Here is a 15,963-nt window from a genome sequence, read left to right as displayed (position 1 = left end):
CACAAAAGTGCAGACACCCACCAGACCCTCAATCTCAGTTTTCGGATGTTTTTGCCACTCTAAGGACCCGCAGGCCAGCTGGGCCTTCTGGCAGGACAGAGAGCCCCGGAATCCGACGTGGAGAGCTGGGTGTACGTCCCCATGAGGAGGCGGTCCCCACCTCCGCGGCTCTCCCCTTGCGGGGAGCGGCAGCCGCGGGGCCTCAGAGAAGACACCAGGCTGGGCCCCCACGGCACAGCGGGAGCACGTCCCCCGCAGGCCACTTAGGGACGGGCGGCCGGCCGGCCGGCCGTCGGACGGTTGGGTTGCGGGAGACGCCGCAGCCGCCCTGCTACCGGCTTCCTGGGAGGGCGTCCTGGAACCAGCGTCCACACCAAGCCCTTGGAAGGCCCAGGCGACGGAGGAGCCCCGTCAGGCAGGGGCCGAGGACGGTGACAGCCCGGGCGGGGAGGAGCGTGTCAGGCAGGGGCAGAGGACGGTGACAGGTGACAGGCCGGGCGGGAAGGAGTCAGTCAGGCAGGGGCCGTGGAGGAGACGGGCTGGGTAAGGGTTAGGGTTAGAGTCAGGGCACAAGTCACAATCGCAAAGACCTGGAAGCGACCCGAGTGCCCATCGACCCACGAGTGCGTAAATGAAATGTGGCGCGTGGACACCACGGAGTGCTATTCGGCTATGAGGAGCAGCGGTGAGGGGGCACCTCTCGTGGTTCTCCTGGCCAGAGCTGGAACCCGTTCCAGTAAGCCAAGTATCCCAAGAATGGACACACGAGCACCACGTGCTCACGCTCACCAGCAAATGGGTACGAACTGATGGACACCTAAGTGGACACAGAGGAATCACCTTCATCGGGTGGGTGTCGGGCGGGTGTGGGGAGGGGATGGGCATACACATCCATTAGGAATGCGGTGGGTGCGCACCGACTGGGGGATGGGCGCACTTGAAGCTCTGACCCGAGGGGGGAGGCTGGGAGAGGGCAACGCACCCGACCTTAACATTGGTACCCCCACAATACGCTGGAACAACATGAGAGGTAAATGAATAAGAACACGGGGGTGGGAGAGGGGGGCACGGGCAACACATGTCACCTTAATACTTGGACTCCCATCATCTGCTTGAAAAGAGAGAGAAAAGAAAATGCAATAATAGAGATAAGAGACACTTTTTAAAAATAATGAATCCGGCCGGGCGCTGTGGCTCACGCCTGTAATCCTAGCTCTTGGGAGGCCGAGGCGGGTGGATTGCTCAAGGTCAGGAGTTCAAAACCAGCCTGAGCAAGAGCGAGACCCCGTCTCTACTATCAATAGAAAGAAATTAATTGGCCAACTGATATATATATATATATATAAAAAATTAGCTGGGCATGGTGGCGCATGCCTGTAGTCCCAGCTACCCGGGAGGCTGAGGCAGAAGGATCACTCCAGCCCAGGAGTTTGAAGTTGCTGTGAGCTAGGCTGACGCCACGGCACTCACTCTAGCCTGGGCAACAAACCGAGACTCTGTCTCAAAAATAAATAAATAAATAAATAAATAAATAAATAAATAAATAAATAAATAAAAAAATAACGAATCCGAAGAGAAAAGTAAAAGGAGGCCTGTGGAGCAGGTCTGGGTGTGACTCCGGATCCCCCAACATCAGGTGCCACCACCAGAGATTCCTACGTGTAGCCCATAGAACCCCAAAAGCAACGGGAGGAGTTCTGGTCACATACTCCCTCAAAATGACATCCTGGCCTTCTTCGGGAACTCCCTCCCCTCTCAGACTCTCAAGGTTTCCTCCAGCGTGTCGGTTCCCACAGAGCAGACCTTTGGTCTGAGACCTGACAGTCCAGAAGCCACGCATGCTGCCGCGTGGCGGCGGTGTCGCGGCTCGGGACAAGAGGAGGCCCCACGGTGCGGGCTGGGGCGCCAGGCACCGCGGCGGGCGCTGAGGGTGGGGGTCACCCCCACCCCGGGCCGCCCCCGCACTCCCAGAAACGCGACAGAACCAGAGGCAAAAAAAAAAAAAAAAGAAGAAGAAGAAGCCTAAGGCACCCGGTATTCCCGGGCGGTCTCCCATCCAAGTTCTAACCAGGCCCGACCCTGCTTAGCTTCCGAGACCAGAGGAGATCGGGCGCGTTCAGGGTGGTGTGGCCGTGGACGCCGGAGGGCGCCCCTGCCCCGCTCAAGAAGCCGAGCCTCTCTGCGCTTCCCCGCCGCCTCCTCCCGCCCCAGGCCCCGCGCCGGCGCTGACCCGCGCCGGGCCGGGCCTGTTGAGTTCGCCGGCCGGGTCCGGCGGGCGGGGGTGACAGGCGGGGCGGGCAGGGAGCGGCGGGCCGGGGTTGGGGGCTGTCTCTCTATACACACACACTCACACTCACACTCACTCACTCACTCACACTCACACAAGATGCGCCTCCACGGCTGGACCCGCCAAGGTGGAGACCTTCCAGCCCCCCTCCTCTCCTCGCCTGGCCTCCTTCACCTCCCCGCCCCCACCCCCAGCGCGCTGACTGCGCACGGGCGGGCGGGGCGCTCGCCCTTTGACCCCAGCCAGGGGCCGCCCTCCCCACAACCCCTTTCAGCTGCGCCCCGCGCCCTGTGGCCGGGCGGCCGCCTATTCCCCGGGCCAGGGCTGGGGCACAGCGCACGGGGGAGGGGAGCGAGTGTATGGGGCGTCTCTCTCTCTCTCTCTCTCTCTCTCTCTCTCTCTCTCTCTCTCTCTCTCTCTCTCTCTCTCGGGATGTGTCCCATGGGTGGGGTGGGGTGGCGTGGTTTGTGGGGCGCTGAAGAAATCAGTCCCCTCCATCTCCTCCCTCTGGAAAACCCCCAAGCCCTTGGAGAACTGCCGGCAACGCTACCGTGGGGGCCGGGACGCTCCTCTGTGTCCTCCTGTGGCCCAGTCCAAGGGGCCTGGGCCTGGCAGGGGCTGCATTGGACCCCAACCACCCTGGCGTGTGGACTCGCTAAAAATCGGCGACTAGATATTGGATTCCAGCGTCATTGAGGTCATTTCACTAATGAGTGCACCGGAAAGAGTTTCCTAATCCATCTGTGAGGGTGGCAACTGAAAGAGAATTTGAAAGCTGACAGAATAGGCGAGGAAAGGCATTGGAGATTTCCACACCCAGTAAGGAAGCCTTTCCCGAAATGGAAGAAAGAAAGGAGCAAACAGAGACACCGGTAGCCCGCCCGGATCAGAGTCTGCCCCTGAGAGAAAGTACCCTGACCAGGGTCACCCGTGGGTGGGTGGCGAGCTAGCGGCATTCAGAAGAGCGAGGCCCGCAGTCTGTGCAGAAGACACCTGCACTCGGGTGTGTGTGGTGGCACGATTCCCAAGCAGCTCCAGATGTTAATCCAAGGAGAAGCCAGGGAGTTCCCAACGCCCCAGGTGTCCTCAGCCCACGACTGGCTGCTGTGGGAATGCGAAGCCCGGCTCCTTGTCTCAGAGCGGGGCAACCAGGAGGTGTGATGTACACCCCGGGGTTCCTAGGAGGATCAGGCTGAAGCTGGGACTTGGCCTGAAAGTGTCCCCTCGCATGGCCACCCCCTTCCCCTTCCTGCTCCTCTACTCCTGGTGCCCCTCCATCCAGGGGCCAGACCTTAAAGAGTCACCCGCAAGAGAATCCTGGTCCCAAAGGAGCCTTCTGGGGGACCCGTGCTGAGAGAGCTTGTGGGCATGGCCCGCTGGGGCTCTGCCCGACCCAGGGCTGAGAGATGCAACCTCCCAGCTCTGGGTCCCTGCAGGAAGTGTTGGCAAGCACAGGGCCAGTCCTCCAAAGGCCCAGGTGCAGGGAGCCCAGGCCAAGCAGCCTGTGGAAGAAGCCACATGCCGTGCCACCCCGGGGAACACGACTGCAGGCCACAGCCCTTCCCGCCTCCTCCTCCTCCTCGTCCTCCTCCTCCTCCTCCTCCTCCCACCCCGCCCCCGCCCCCGCCCCCACATGGCGCAGGGCCCAGAGACACCTCAGACACTTGCTACCCAAAGTGCAAAGGGCATCAGTTGCTCCTCCAAACCCCCCCCCCAGCCCAGCAGACCGCGTTGTCCAGCCAGCCCCCGGGCCTCCCTGGGGTGCCCAGCACAAAAGTGCAGACACCCACCAGACCCTCAATCTCAGTTTTCGGATGTTTTTGCCACTCTAAGGACCCGCAGGCCAGCTGGGCCTTCTGGCAGGACAGAGAGCCCCGGAATCCGACGTGGAGAGCTGGGTGTACGTCCCCATGAGGAGGCGGTCCCCACCTCCGCGGCTCTCCCCTTGCGGGGAGCGGCAGCCGCGGGGCCTCAGAGAAGACACCAGGCTGGGCCCCCACGGCACAGCGGGAGCACGTCCCCCGCAGGCCACTTAGGGACGGGCGGCCGGCTGGCCGGCCGGCCGTCGGACGGTTGGGTTGCGGGAGACGCCGCAGCCGCCCTGCTACCGGCTTCCTGGGAGGGCGTCCTGGAACCAGCGTCCACACCAAGCCCTTGGAAGGCCCAGGCGACGGAGGAGCCCCGTCAGGCAGGGGCCGAGGACGGTGACAGCCCGGGCGGGGAGGAGCGTGTCAGGCAGGGGCAGAGGACGGTGACAGGTGACAGGCCGGGCGGGAAGGAGTCAGTCAGGCAGGGGCCGTGGAGGAGACGGGCTGGGTAAGGGTTAGGGTTAGAGTCAGGGCACAAGTCACAATCGCAAAGACCTGGAAGCGACCCGAGTGCCCATCGACCCACGAGTGCGTAAATGAAATGTGGCGCGTGGACACCACGGAGTGCTATTCGGCTATGAGGAGCAGCGGTGAGGGGGCACCTCTCGTGGTTCTCCTGGCCAGAGCTGGAACCCGTTCCAGTAAGCCAAGTATCCCAAGAATGGACACACGAGCACCACGTGCTCACGCTCACCAGCAAATGGGTACGAACTGATGGACACCTAAGTGGACACAGAGGAATCACCTTCATCGGGTGGGTGTCGGGCGGGTGTGGGGAGGGGATGGGCATACACATCCATTAGGAATGCGGTGGGTGCGCACCGACTGGGGGATGGGCGCACTTGAAGCTCTGACCCGAGGGGGGAGGCTGGGAGAGGGCAACGCACCCGACCTTAACATTGGTACCCCCACAATACGCTGGAACAACATGAGAGGTAAATGAATAAGAACACGGGGGTGGGAGAGGGGGGCATGGGCAACACATGTCACCTTAATACTTGGACTCCCATCATCTGCTTGAAAAGAGAGAGAAAAGAAAATGCAATAATAGAGATAAGAGACACTTTTTAAAAATAATGAATCCGGCCGGGCGCTGTGGCTCACGCCTGTAATCCTAGCTCTTGGGAGGCCGAGGCGGGTGGATTGCTCAAGGTCAGGAGTTCAAAACCAGCCTGAGCAAGAGCGAGACCCCGTCTCTACTATCAATAGAAAGAAATTAATTGGCCAACTGATATATATATATATATAAAAAATTAGCTGGGCATGGTGGCGCATGCCTGTAGTCCCAGCTACCCGGGAGGCTGAGGCAGAAGGATCACTCCAGCCCAGGAGTTTGAAGTTGCTGTGAGCTAGGCTGACGCCACGGCACTCACTCTAGCCTGGGCAACAAACCGAGACTCTGTCTCAAAAAAAAAAAAAAAAAATAAATAAATAAATAAATAAATAAATAAATAAATAAAAAAATAACGAATCCGAAGAGAAAAGTAAAAGGAGGCCTGTGGAGCAGGTCTGGGTGTGACTCAGGATCCCCCAACATCAGGTGCCACCACCAAAGATTCCTACGTGTAGCCCATAGAACCCCAAAAGCAACGGGAGGAGTTCTGGTCACATACTCCCTCAAAATGACATCCTGGCCTTCTTCGGGAACTCCCTCCCCTCTCAGACTCTCAAGGTTTCCTCCAGCGTGTCGGTTCCCACAGAGCAGACCTTTGGTCTGAGACCTGACAGTCCAGAAGCCACGCATGCTGCCGCGTGGCGGCGGTGTCGCGGCTCGGGACAAGAGGAGGCCCCACGGTGCGGGCTGGGGCGCCAGGCACCGCGGCGGGCGCTGAGGGTGGGGGTCACCCCCACCCCGGGCCGCCCCCGCACTCCCAGAAACGCGACAGAACCAGAGGCAAAAAAAAAAAAAAAAAGAAGAAGAAGAAGCCTAAGGCACCCGGTATTCCCGGGCGGTCTCCCATCCAAGTTCTAACCAGGCCCGACCCTGCTTAGCTTCCGAGACCAGAGGAGATCGGGCGCGTTCAGGGTGGTGTGGCCGTGGACGCCGGAGGGCGCCCCTGCCCCGCTCAAGAAGCCGAGCCTCTCTGCGCTTCCCCGCCGCCTCCTCCCGCCCCAGGCCCCGCGCCGGCGCTGACCCGCGCCGGGCCGGGCCTGTTGAGTTCGCCGGCCGGGTCCGGCGGGCGGGGGTGACAGGCGGGGCGGGCAGGGAGCGGCGGGCCGGGGTTGGGGGCTGTCTCTCTATACACACACACTCACACTCACACTCACTCACTCACTCACACTCACACAAGATGCGCCTCCACGGCTGGACCCGCCAAGGTGGAGACCTTCCAGCCCCCCTCCTCTCCTCGCCTGGCCTCCTTCACCTCCCCGCCCCCACCCCCAGCGCGCTGACTGCGCACGGGCGGGCGGGGCGCTCGCCCTTTGACCCCAGCCAGGGGCCGCCCTCCCCCACAACCCCTTTCAGCTGCGCCCCGCGCCCTGTGGCCGGGCGGCCGCCTATTCCCCCGGGCCAGGGCTGGGGCACAGCGCACGGGGGAGGGGAGCGAGTGTATGGGGCGTCTCTCTCTCTCTCTCTCTCTCTCTCTCTCTCTCTCTCTCTCTCTCTCTCTCTCTCTCGGGATGTGTCCCATGGGTGGGGTGGGGTGGCGTGGTTTGTGGGGCGCTGAAGAAATCAGTCCCCTCCATCTCCTCCCTCTGGAAAACCCCCAAGCCCTTGGAGAACTGCCGGCAACGCTACCGTGGGGGCCGGGACGCTCCTCTGTGTCCTCCTGTGGCCCAGTCCAAGGGGCCTGGGCCTGGCAGGGGCTGCATTGGACCCCAACCACCCTGGCGTGTGGACTCGCTAAAAATCGGCGACTAGATATTGGATTCCAGCGTCATTGAGGTCATTTCACTAATGAGTGCACCGGAAAGAGTTTCCTAATCCATCTGTGAGGGTGGCAACTGAAAGAGAATTTGAAAGCTGACAGAATAGGCGAGGAAAGGCATTGGAGATTTCCACACCCAGTAAGGAAGCCTTTCCCGAAATGGAAGAAAGAAAGGAGCAAACAGAGACACCGGTAGCCCGCCCGGATCAGAGTCTGCCCCTGAGAGAAAGTACCCTGACCAGGGTCACCCGTGGGTGGGTGGCGAGCTAGCGGCATTCAGAAGAGCGAGGCCCGCAGTCTGTGCAGAAGACACCTGCACTCGGGTGTGTGTGGCGGCACGATTCCCAAGCAGCTCCAGATGTTAATCCAAGGAGAAGCCAGGGAGTTCCCAACGCCCCAGGTGTCCTCAGCCCACGACTGGCTGCTGTGGGAATGCGAAGCCCGGCTCCTTGTCTCAGAGCGGGGCAACCAGGAGGTGTGATGTACACCCCGGGGTTCCTAGGAGGATCAGGCTGAAGCTGGGACTTGGCCTGAAAGTGTCCCCTCGCATGGCCACCCCCTTCCCCTTCCTGCTCCTCTACTCCTGGTGCCCCTCCATCCAGGGGCCAGACCTTAAAGAGTCACCCGCAAGAGAATCCTGGTCCCAAAGGAGCCTTCTGGGGGACCCGTGCTGAGAGAGCTTGTGGGCATGGCCCGCTGGGGCTCTGCCCGACCCAGGGCTGAGAGATGCAACCTCCCAGCTCTGGGTCCCTGCAGGAAGTGTTGGCAAGCACAGGGCCAGTCCTCCAAAGGCCCAGGTGCAGGGAGCCCAGGCCAAGCAGCCTGTGGAAGAAGCCACATGCCGTGCCACCCCGGGGAACACGACTGCAGGCCACAGCCCTTCCCGCCTCCTCCTCCTCCTCGTCCTCCTCCTCCTCCTCCTCCTCCCACCCCGCCCCCGCCCCCGCCCCCACATGGCGCAGGGCCCAGAGACACCTCAGACACTTGCTACCCAAAGTGCAAAGGGCATCAGTTGCTCCTCCAAACCCCCCCCCCAGCCCAGCAGACCGCGTTGTCCAGCCAGCCCCCGGGCCTCCCTGGGGTGCCCAGCACAAAAGCGCAGACACCCACCAGACCCTCAATCTCAGTTTTCGGATGTTTTTGCCACTCTAAGGACCCGCAGGCCAGCTGGGCCTTCTGGCAGGACAGAGAGCCCCGGAATCCGACGTGGAGAGCTGGGTGTACGTCCCCATGAGGAGGCGGTCCCCACCTCCGCGGCTCTCCCCTTGCGGGGAGCGGCAGCCGCGGGGCCTCAGAGAAGACACCAGGCTGGGCCCCCACGGCACAGCGGGAGCACGTCCCCCGCAGGCCACTTAGGGACGGGCGGCCGGCTGGCCGGCCGGCCGTCGGACGGTTGGGTTGCGGGAGACGCCGCAGCCGCCCTGCTACCGGCTTCCTGGGAGGGCGTCCTGGAACCAGCGTCCACACCAAGCCCTTGGAAGGCCCAGGCGACGGAGGAGCCCCGTCAGGCAGGGGCCGAGGACGGTGACAGCCCGGGCGGGGAGGAGCGTGTCAGGCAGGGGCAGAGGACGGTGACAGGTGACAGGCCGGGCGGGAAGGAGTCAGTCAGGCAGGGGCCGTGGAGGAGACGGGCTGGGTAAGGGTTAGGGTTAGAGTCAGGGCACAAGTCACAATCGCAAAGACCTGGAAGCGACCCGAGTGCCCATCGACCCACGAGTGCGTAAATGAAATGTGGCGCGTGGACACCACGGAGTGCTATTCGGCTATGAGGAGCAGCGGTGAGGGGGCACCTCTCGTGGTTCTCCTGGCCAGAGCTGGAACCCGTTCCAGTAAGCCAAGTATCCCAAGAATGGACACACGAGCACCACGTGCTCACGCTCACCAGCAAATGGGTACGAACTGATGGACACCTAAGTGGACACAGAGGAATCACCTTCATCGGGTGGGTGTCGGGCGGGTGTGGGGAGGGGATGGGCATACACATCCATTAGGAATGCGGTGGGTGCGCACCGACTGGGGGATGGGCGCACTTGAAGCTCTGACCCGAGGGGGGAGGCTGGGAGAGGGCAACGCACCCGACCTTAACATTGGTACCCCCACAATACGCTGGAACAACATGAGAGGTAAATGAATAAGAACACGGGGGTGGGAGAGGGGGGCACGGGCAACACATGTCACCTTAATACTTGGACTCCCATCATCTGCTTGAAAAGAGAGAGAAAAGAAAATGCAATAATAGAGATAAGAGACACTTTTTAAAAATAATGAATCCGGCCGGGCGCTGTGGCTCACGCCTGTAATCCTAGCTCTTGGGAGGCCGAGGCGGGTGGATTGCTCAAGGTCAGGAGTTCAAAACCAGCCTGAGCAAGAGCGAGACCCCGTCTCTACTATCAATAGAAAGAAATTAATTGGCCAACTGATATATATATATATATATAAAAAATTAGCTGGGCATGGTGGCGCATGCCTGTAGTCCCAGCTACCCGGGAGGCTGAGGCAGAAGGATCACTCCAGCCCAGGAGTTTGAAGTTGCTGTGAGCTAGGCTGACGCCACGGCACTCACTCTAGCCTGGGCAACAAACCGAGACTCTGTCTCAAAAAAAAAAAAATAAATAAATAAATAAATAAATAAATAAATAAATAAATAAATAAATAACGAATCCGAAGAGAAAAGTAAAAGGAGGCCTGTGGAGCAGGTCTGGGTGTGACTCCGGATCCCCCAACATCAGGTGCCACCACCAGAGATTCCTACGTGTAGCCCATAGAACCCCAAAAGCAACGGGAGGAGTTCTGGTCACATACTCCCTCAAAATGACATCCTGGCCTTCTTCGGGAACTCCCTCCCCTCTCAGACTCTCAAGGTTTCCTCCAGCGTGTCGGTTCCCACAGAGCAGACCTTTGGTCTGAGACCTGACAGTCCAGAAGCCACGCATGCTGCCGCGTGGCGGCGGTGTCGCGGCTCGGGACAAGAGGAGGCCCCACGGTGCGGGCTGGGGCGCCAGGCACCGCGGCGGGCGCTGAGGGTGGGGGTCACCCCCACCCCGGGCCGCCCCCGCACTCCCAGAAACGCGACAGAACCAGAGGCAAAAAAAAAAAAAAAAGAAGAAGAAGAAGCCTAAGGCACCCGGTATTCCCGGGCGGTCTCCCATCCAAGTTCTAACCAGGCCCGACCCTGCTTAGCTTCCGAGACCAGAGGAGATCGGGCGCGTTCAGGGTGGTGTGGCCGTGGACGCCGGAGGGCGCCCCTGCCCCGCTCAAGAAGCCGAGCCTCTCTGCGCTTCCCCGCCGCCTCCTCCCGCCCCAGGCCCCGCGCCGGCGCTGACCCGCGCCGGGCCGGGCCTGTTGAGTTCGCCGGCCGGGTCCGGCGGGCGGGGGTGACAGGCGGGGCGGGCAGGGAGCGGCGGGCCGGGGTTGGGGGCTGTCTCTCTATACACACACACTCACACTCACACTCACTCACTCACTCACACTCACACAAGATGCGCCTCCACGGCTGGACCCGCCAAGGTGGAGACCTTCCAGCCCCCCTCCTCTCCTCGCCTGGCCTCCTTCACCTCCCCGCCCCCACCCCCAGCGCGCTGACTGCGCACGGGCGGGCGGGGCGCTCGCCCTTTGACCCCAGCCAGGGGCCGCCCTCCCCCACAACCCCTTTCAGCTGCGCCCCGCGCCCTGTGGCCGGGCGGCCGCCTATTCCCCCGGGCCAGGGCTGGGGCACAGCGCACGGGGGAGGGGAGCGAGTGTATGGGGCGTCTCTCTCTCTCTCTCTCTCTCTCTCTCTCTCTCTCTCTCTCTCTCTCTCTCTCTCGGGATGTGTCCCATGGGTGGGGTGGGGTGGCGTGGTTTGTGGGGCGCTGAAGAAATCAGTCCCCTCCATCTCCTCCCTCTGGAAAACCCCCAAGCCCTTGGAGAACTGCCGGCAACGCTACCGTGGGGGCCGGGACGCTCCTCTGTGTCCTCCTGTGGCCCAGTCCAAGGGGCCTGGGCCTGGCAGGGGCTGCATTGGACCCCAACCACCCTGGCGTGTGGACTCGCTAAAAATCGGCGACTAGATATTGGATTCCAGCGTCATTGAGGTCATTTCACTAATGAGTGCACCGGAAAGAGTTTCCTAATCCATCTGTGAGGGTGGCAACTGAAAGAGAATTTGAAAGCTGACAGAATAGGCGAGGAAAGGCATTGGAGATTTCCACACCCAGTAAGGAAGCCTTTCCCGAAATGGAAGAAAGAAAGGAGCAAACAGAGACACCGGTAGCCCGCCCGGATCAGAGTCTGCCCCTGAGAGAAAGTACCCTGACCAGGGTCACCCGTGGGTGGGTGGCGAGCTAGCGGCATTCAGAAGAGCGAGGCCCGCAGTCTGTGCAGAAGACACCTGCACTCGGGTGTGTGTGGCGGCACGATTCCCAAGCAGCTCCAGATGTTAATCCAAGGAGAAGCCAGGGAGTTCCCAACGCCCCAGGTGTCCTCAGCCCACGACTGGCTGCTGTGGGAATGCGAAGCCCGGCTCCTTGTCTCAGAGCGGGGCAACCAGGAGGTGTGATGTACACCCCGGGGTTCCTAGGAGGATCAGGCTGAAGCTGGGACTTGGCCTGAAAGTGTCCCCTCGCATGGCCACCCCCTTCCCCTTCCTGCTCCTCTACTCCTGGTGCCCCTCCATCCAGGGGCCAGACCTTAAAGAGTCACCCGCAAGAGAATCCTGGTCCCAAAGGAGCCTTCTGGGGGACCCGTGCTGAGAGAGCTTGTGGGCATGGCCCGCTGGGGCTCTGCCCGACCCAGGGCTGAGAGATGCAACCTCCCAGCTCTGGGTCCCTGCAGGAAGTGTTGGCAAGCACAGGGCCAGTCCTCCAAAGGCCCAGGTGCAGGGAGCCCAGGCCAAGCAGCCTGTGGAAGAAGCCACATGCCGTGCCACCCCGGGGAACACGACTGCAGGCCACAGCCCTTCCCGCCTCCTCCTCCTCCTCGTCCTCCTCCTCCTCCTCCTCCTCCCACCCCGCCCCCGCCCCCGCCCCCACATGGCGCAGGGCCCAGAGACACCTCAGACACTTGCTACCCAAAGTGCAAAGGGCATCAGTTGCTCCTCCAAACCCCCCCCCCAGCCCAGCAGACCGCGTTGTCCAGCCAGCCCCCGGGCCTCCCTGGGGTGCCCAGCACAAAAGCGCAGACACCCACCAGACCCTCAATCTCAGTTTTCGGATGTTTTTGCCACTCTAAGGACCCGCAGGCCAGCTGGGCCTTCTGGCAGGACAGAGAGCCCCGGAATCCGACGTGGAGAGCTGGGTGTACGTCCCCATGAGGAGGCGGTCCCCACCTCCGCGGCTCTCCCCTTGCGGGGAGCGGCAGCCGCGGGGCCTCAGAGAAGACACCAGGCTGGGCCCCCACGGCACAGCGGGAGCACGTCCCCCGCAGGCCACTTAGGGACGGGCGGCCGGCTGGCCGGCCGGCCGTCGGACGGTTGGGTTGCGGGAGACGCCGCAGCCGCCCTGCTACCGGCTTCCTGGGAGGGCGTCCTGGAACCAGCGTCCACACCAAGCCCTTGGAAGGCCCAGGCGACGGAGGAGCCCCGTCAGGCAGGGGCCGAGGACGGTGACAGCCCGGGCGGGGAGGAGCGTGTCAGGCAGGGGCAGAGGACGGTGACAGGTGACAGGCCGGGCGGGAAGGAGTCAGTCAGGCAGGGGCCGTGGAGGAGACGGGCTGGGTAAGGGTTAGGGTTAGAGTCAGGGCACAAGTCACAATCGCAAAGACCTGGAAGCGACCCGAGTGCCCATCGACCCACGAGTGCGTAAATGAAATGTGGCGCGTGGACACCACGGAGTGCTATTCGGCTATGAGGAGCAGCGGTGAGGGGGCACCTCTCGTGGTTCTCCTGGCCAGAGCTGGAACCCGTTCCAGTAAGCCAAGTATCCCAAGAATGGACACACGAGCACCACGTGCTCACGCTCACCAGCAAATGGGTACGAACTGATGGACACCTAAGTGGACACAGAGGAATCACCTTCATCGGGTGGGTGTCGGGCGGGTGTGGGGAGGGGATGGGCATACACATCCATTAGGAATGCGGTGGGTGCGCACCGACTGGGGGATGGGCGCACTTGAAGCTCTGACCCGAGGGGGGAGGCTGGGAGAGGGCAACGCACCCGACCTTAACATTGGTACCCCCACAATACGCTGGAACAACATGAGAGGTAAATGAATAAGAACACGGGGGTGGGAGAGGGGGGCACGGGCAACACATGTCACCTTAATACTTGGACTCCCATCATCTGCTTGAAAAGAGAGAGAAAAGAAAATGCAATAATAGAGATAAGAGACACTTTTTAAAAATAATGAATCCGGCCGGGCGCTGTGGCTCACGCCTGTAATCCTAGCTCTTGGGAGGCCGAGGCGGGTGGATTGCTCAAGGTCAGGAGTTCAAAACCAGCCTGAGCAAGAGCGAGACCCCGTCTCTACTATCAATAGAAAGAAATTAATTGGCCAACTGATATATATATATATATATAAAAAATTAGCTGGGCATGGTGGCGCATGCCTGTAGTCCCAGCTACCCGGGAGGCTGAGGCAGAAGGATCACTCCAGCCCAGGAGTTTGAAGTTGCTGTGAGCTAGGCTGACGCCACGGCACTCACTCTAGCCTGGGCAACAAACCGAGACTCTGTCTCAAAAAAAAATAAATAAATAAATAAATAAATAAATAAATAAATAAATAAATAAATAAATAACGAATCCGAAGAGAAAAGTAAAAGGAGGCCTGTGGAGCAGGTCTGGGTGTGACTCCGGATCCCCCAACATCAGGTGCCACCACCAGAGATTCCTACGTGTAGCCCATAGAACCCCAAAAGCAACGGGAGGAGTTCTGGTCACATACTCCCTCAAAATGACATCCTGGCCTTCTTCGGGAACTCCCTCCCCTCTCAGACTCTCAAGGTTTCCTCCAGCGTGTCGGTTCCCACAGAGCAGACCTTTGGTCTGAGACCTGACAGTCCAGAAGCCACGCATGCTGCCGCGTGGCGGCGGTGTCGCGGCTCGGGACAAGAGGAGGCCCCACGGTGCGGGCTGGGGCGCCAGGCACCGCGGCGGGCGCTGAGGGTGGGGGTCACCCCCACCCCGGGCCGCCCCCGCACTCCCAGAAACGCGACAGAACCAGAGGCAAAAAAAAAAAAAAAAGAAGAAGAAGAAGCCTAAGGCACCCGGTATTCCCGGGCGGTCTCCCATCCAAGTTCTAACCAGGCCCGACCCTGCTTAGCTTCCGAGACCAGAGGAGATCGGGCGCGTTCAGGGTGGTGTGGCCGTGGACGCCGGAGGGCGCCCCTGCCCCGCTCAAGAAGCCGAGCCTCTCTGCGCTTCCCCGCCGCCTCCTCCCGCCCCAGGCCCCGCGCCGGCGCTGACCCGCGCCGGGCCGGGCCTGTTGAGTTCGCCGGCCGGGTCCGGCGGGCGGGGGTGACAGGCGGGGCGGGCAGGGAGCGGCGGGCCGGGGTTGGGGGCTGTCTCTCTATACACACACACTCACACTCACTCACTCACTCACACTCACACAAGACGCGCCTCCACGGCTGGACCCGCCAAGGTGGAGACCTTCCAGCCCCCCTCCTCTCCTCGCCTGGCCTCCTTCACCTCCCCGCCCCCACCCCCAGCGCGCTGACTGCGCACGGGCGGGCGGGGCGCTCGCCCTTTGACCCCAGCCAGGGGCCGCCCTCCCCCACAACCCCTTTCAGCTGCGCCCCGCGCCCTGTGGCCGGGCGGCCGCCTATTCCCCCGGGCCAGGGCTGGGGCACAGCGCACGGGGGAGGGGAGCGAGTGTATGGGGCGTCTCTCTCTCTCTCTCTCTCTCTCTCTCTCTCTCTCTCTCTCTCTCTCTCTCTCTCTCTCTCGGGATGTGTCCCATGGGTGGGGTGGGGTGGCGTGGTTTGTGGGGCGCTGAAGAAATCAGTCCCCTCCATCTCCTCCCTCTGGAAAACCCCCAAGCCCTTGGAGAACTGCCGGCAACGCTACCGTGGGGGCCGGGACGCTCCTCTGTGTCCTCCTGTGGCCCAGTCCAAGGGGCCTGGGCCTGGCAGGGGCTGCATTGGACCCCAACCACCCTGGCGTGTGGACTCGCTAAAAATCGGCGACTAGATATTGGATTCCAGCGTCATTGAGGTCATTTCACTAATGAGTGCACCGGAAAGAGTTTCCTAATCCATCTGTGAGGGTGGCAACTGAAAGAGAATTTGAAAGCTGACAGAATAGGCGAGGAAAGGCATTGGAGATTTCCACACCCAGTAAGGAAGCCTTTCCCGAAATGGAAGAAAGAAAGGAGCAAACAGAGACACCGGTAGCCCGCCCGGATCAGAGTCTGCCCCTGAGAGAAAGTACCCTGACCAGGGTCACCCGTGGGTGGGTGGCGAGCTAGCGGCATTCAGAAGAGCGAGGCCCGCAGTCTGTGCAGAAGACACCTGCACTCGGGTGTGTGTGGCGGCACGATTCCCAAGCAGCTCCAGATGTTAATCCAAGGAGAAGCCAGGGAGTTCCCAACGCCCCAGGTGTCCTCAGCCCACGACTGGCTGCTGTGGGAATGCGAAGCCCGGCTCCTTGTCTCAGAGCGGGGCAACCAGGAGGTGTGATGTACACCCCGGGGTTCCTAGGAGGATCAGGCTGAAGCTGGGACTTGGCCTGAAAGTGTCCCCTCGCATGGCCACCCCCTTCCCCTTCCTGCTCCTCTACTCCTGGTGCCCCTCCATCCAGGGGCCAGACCTTAAAGAGTCACCCGCAAGAGAATCCTGGTCCCAAAGGAGCCTTCTGGGGGACCCGTGCTGAGAGAGCTTGTGGGCATGGCCCGCTGGGGCTCTGCCCGACCCAGGGCTGAGAGATGCAACCTCCCAGCTCTGGGTCCCTGCAGGAAGTGTTGGCAAGCACAGGGCCAGTCCTCCAAAGGCCCAGGTGCAGGGAGCCCAGGCCAAGCAGCCTGT

General features: G+C 61.6%; 4 pseudogenes; all 4 read right to left on the bottom strand.

Moving 5' to 3' along the window:
• Positions 1-2,019: 2,019 nt before the first annotated feature.
• Positions 2,020-2,138, bottom strand: LOC142863942 (uncharacterized; annotated as a pseudogene).
• A 3,941-nt stretch (positions 2,139-6,079) lies between these two features.
• Positions 6,080-6,198, bottom strand: LOC142863941 (uncharacterized; annotated as a pseudogene).
• Positions 6,199-10,137: 3,939 nt separating this feature from the next.
• Positions 10,138-10,256, bottom strand: LOC142863940 (uncharacterized; annotated as a pseudogene).
• A 3,937-nt stretch (positions 10,257-14,193) lies between these two features.
• Positions 14,194-14,312, bottom strand: LOC142863939 (uncharacterized; annotated as a pseudogene).
• Between the last annotated feature and the right edge of the window lie 1,651 nt (positions 14,313-15,963).

This window comes from Microcebus murinus, chromosome 23 (assembly GCF_040939455.1).
Source record: "Microcebus murinus isolate Inina chromosome 23, M.murinus_Inina_mat1.0, whole genome shotgun sequence".
NCBI classification, from domain to species: Eukaryota; Metazoa; Chordata; class Mammalia; order Primates; family Cheirogaleidae; genus Microcebus; species Microcebus murinus.
This window is presented reverse-complemented; position numbering and strand designations above follow the sequence as displayed.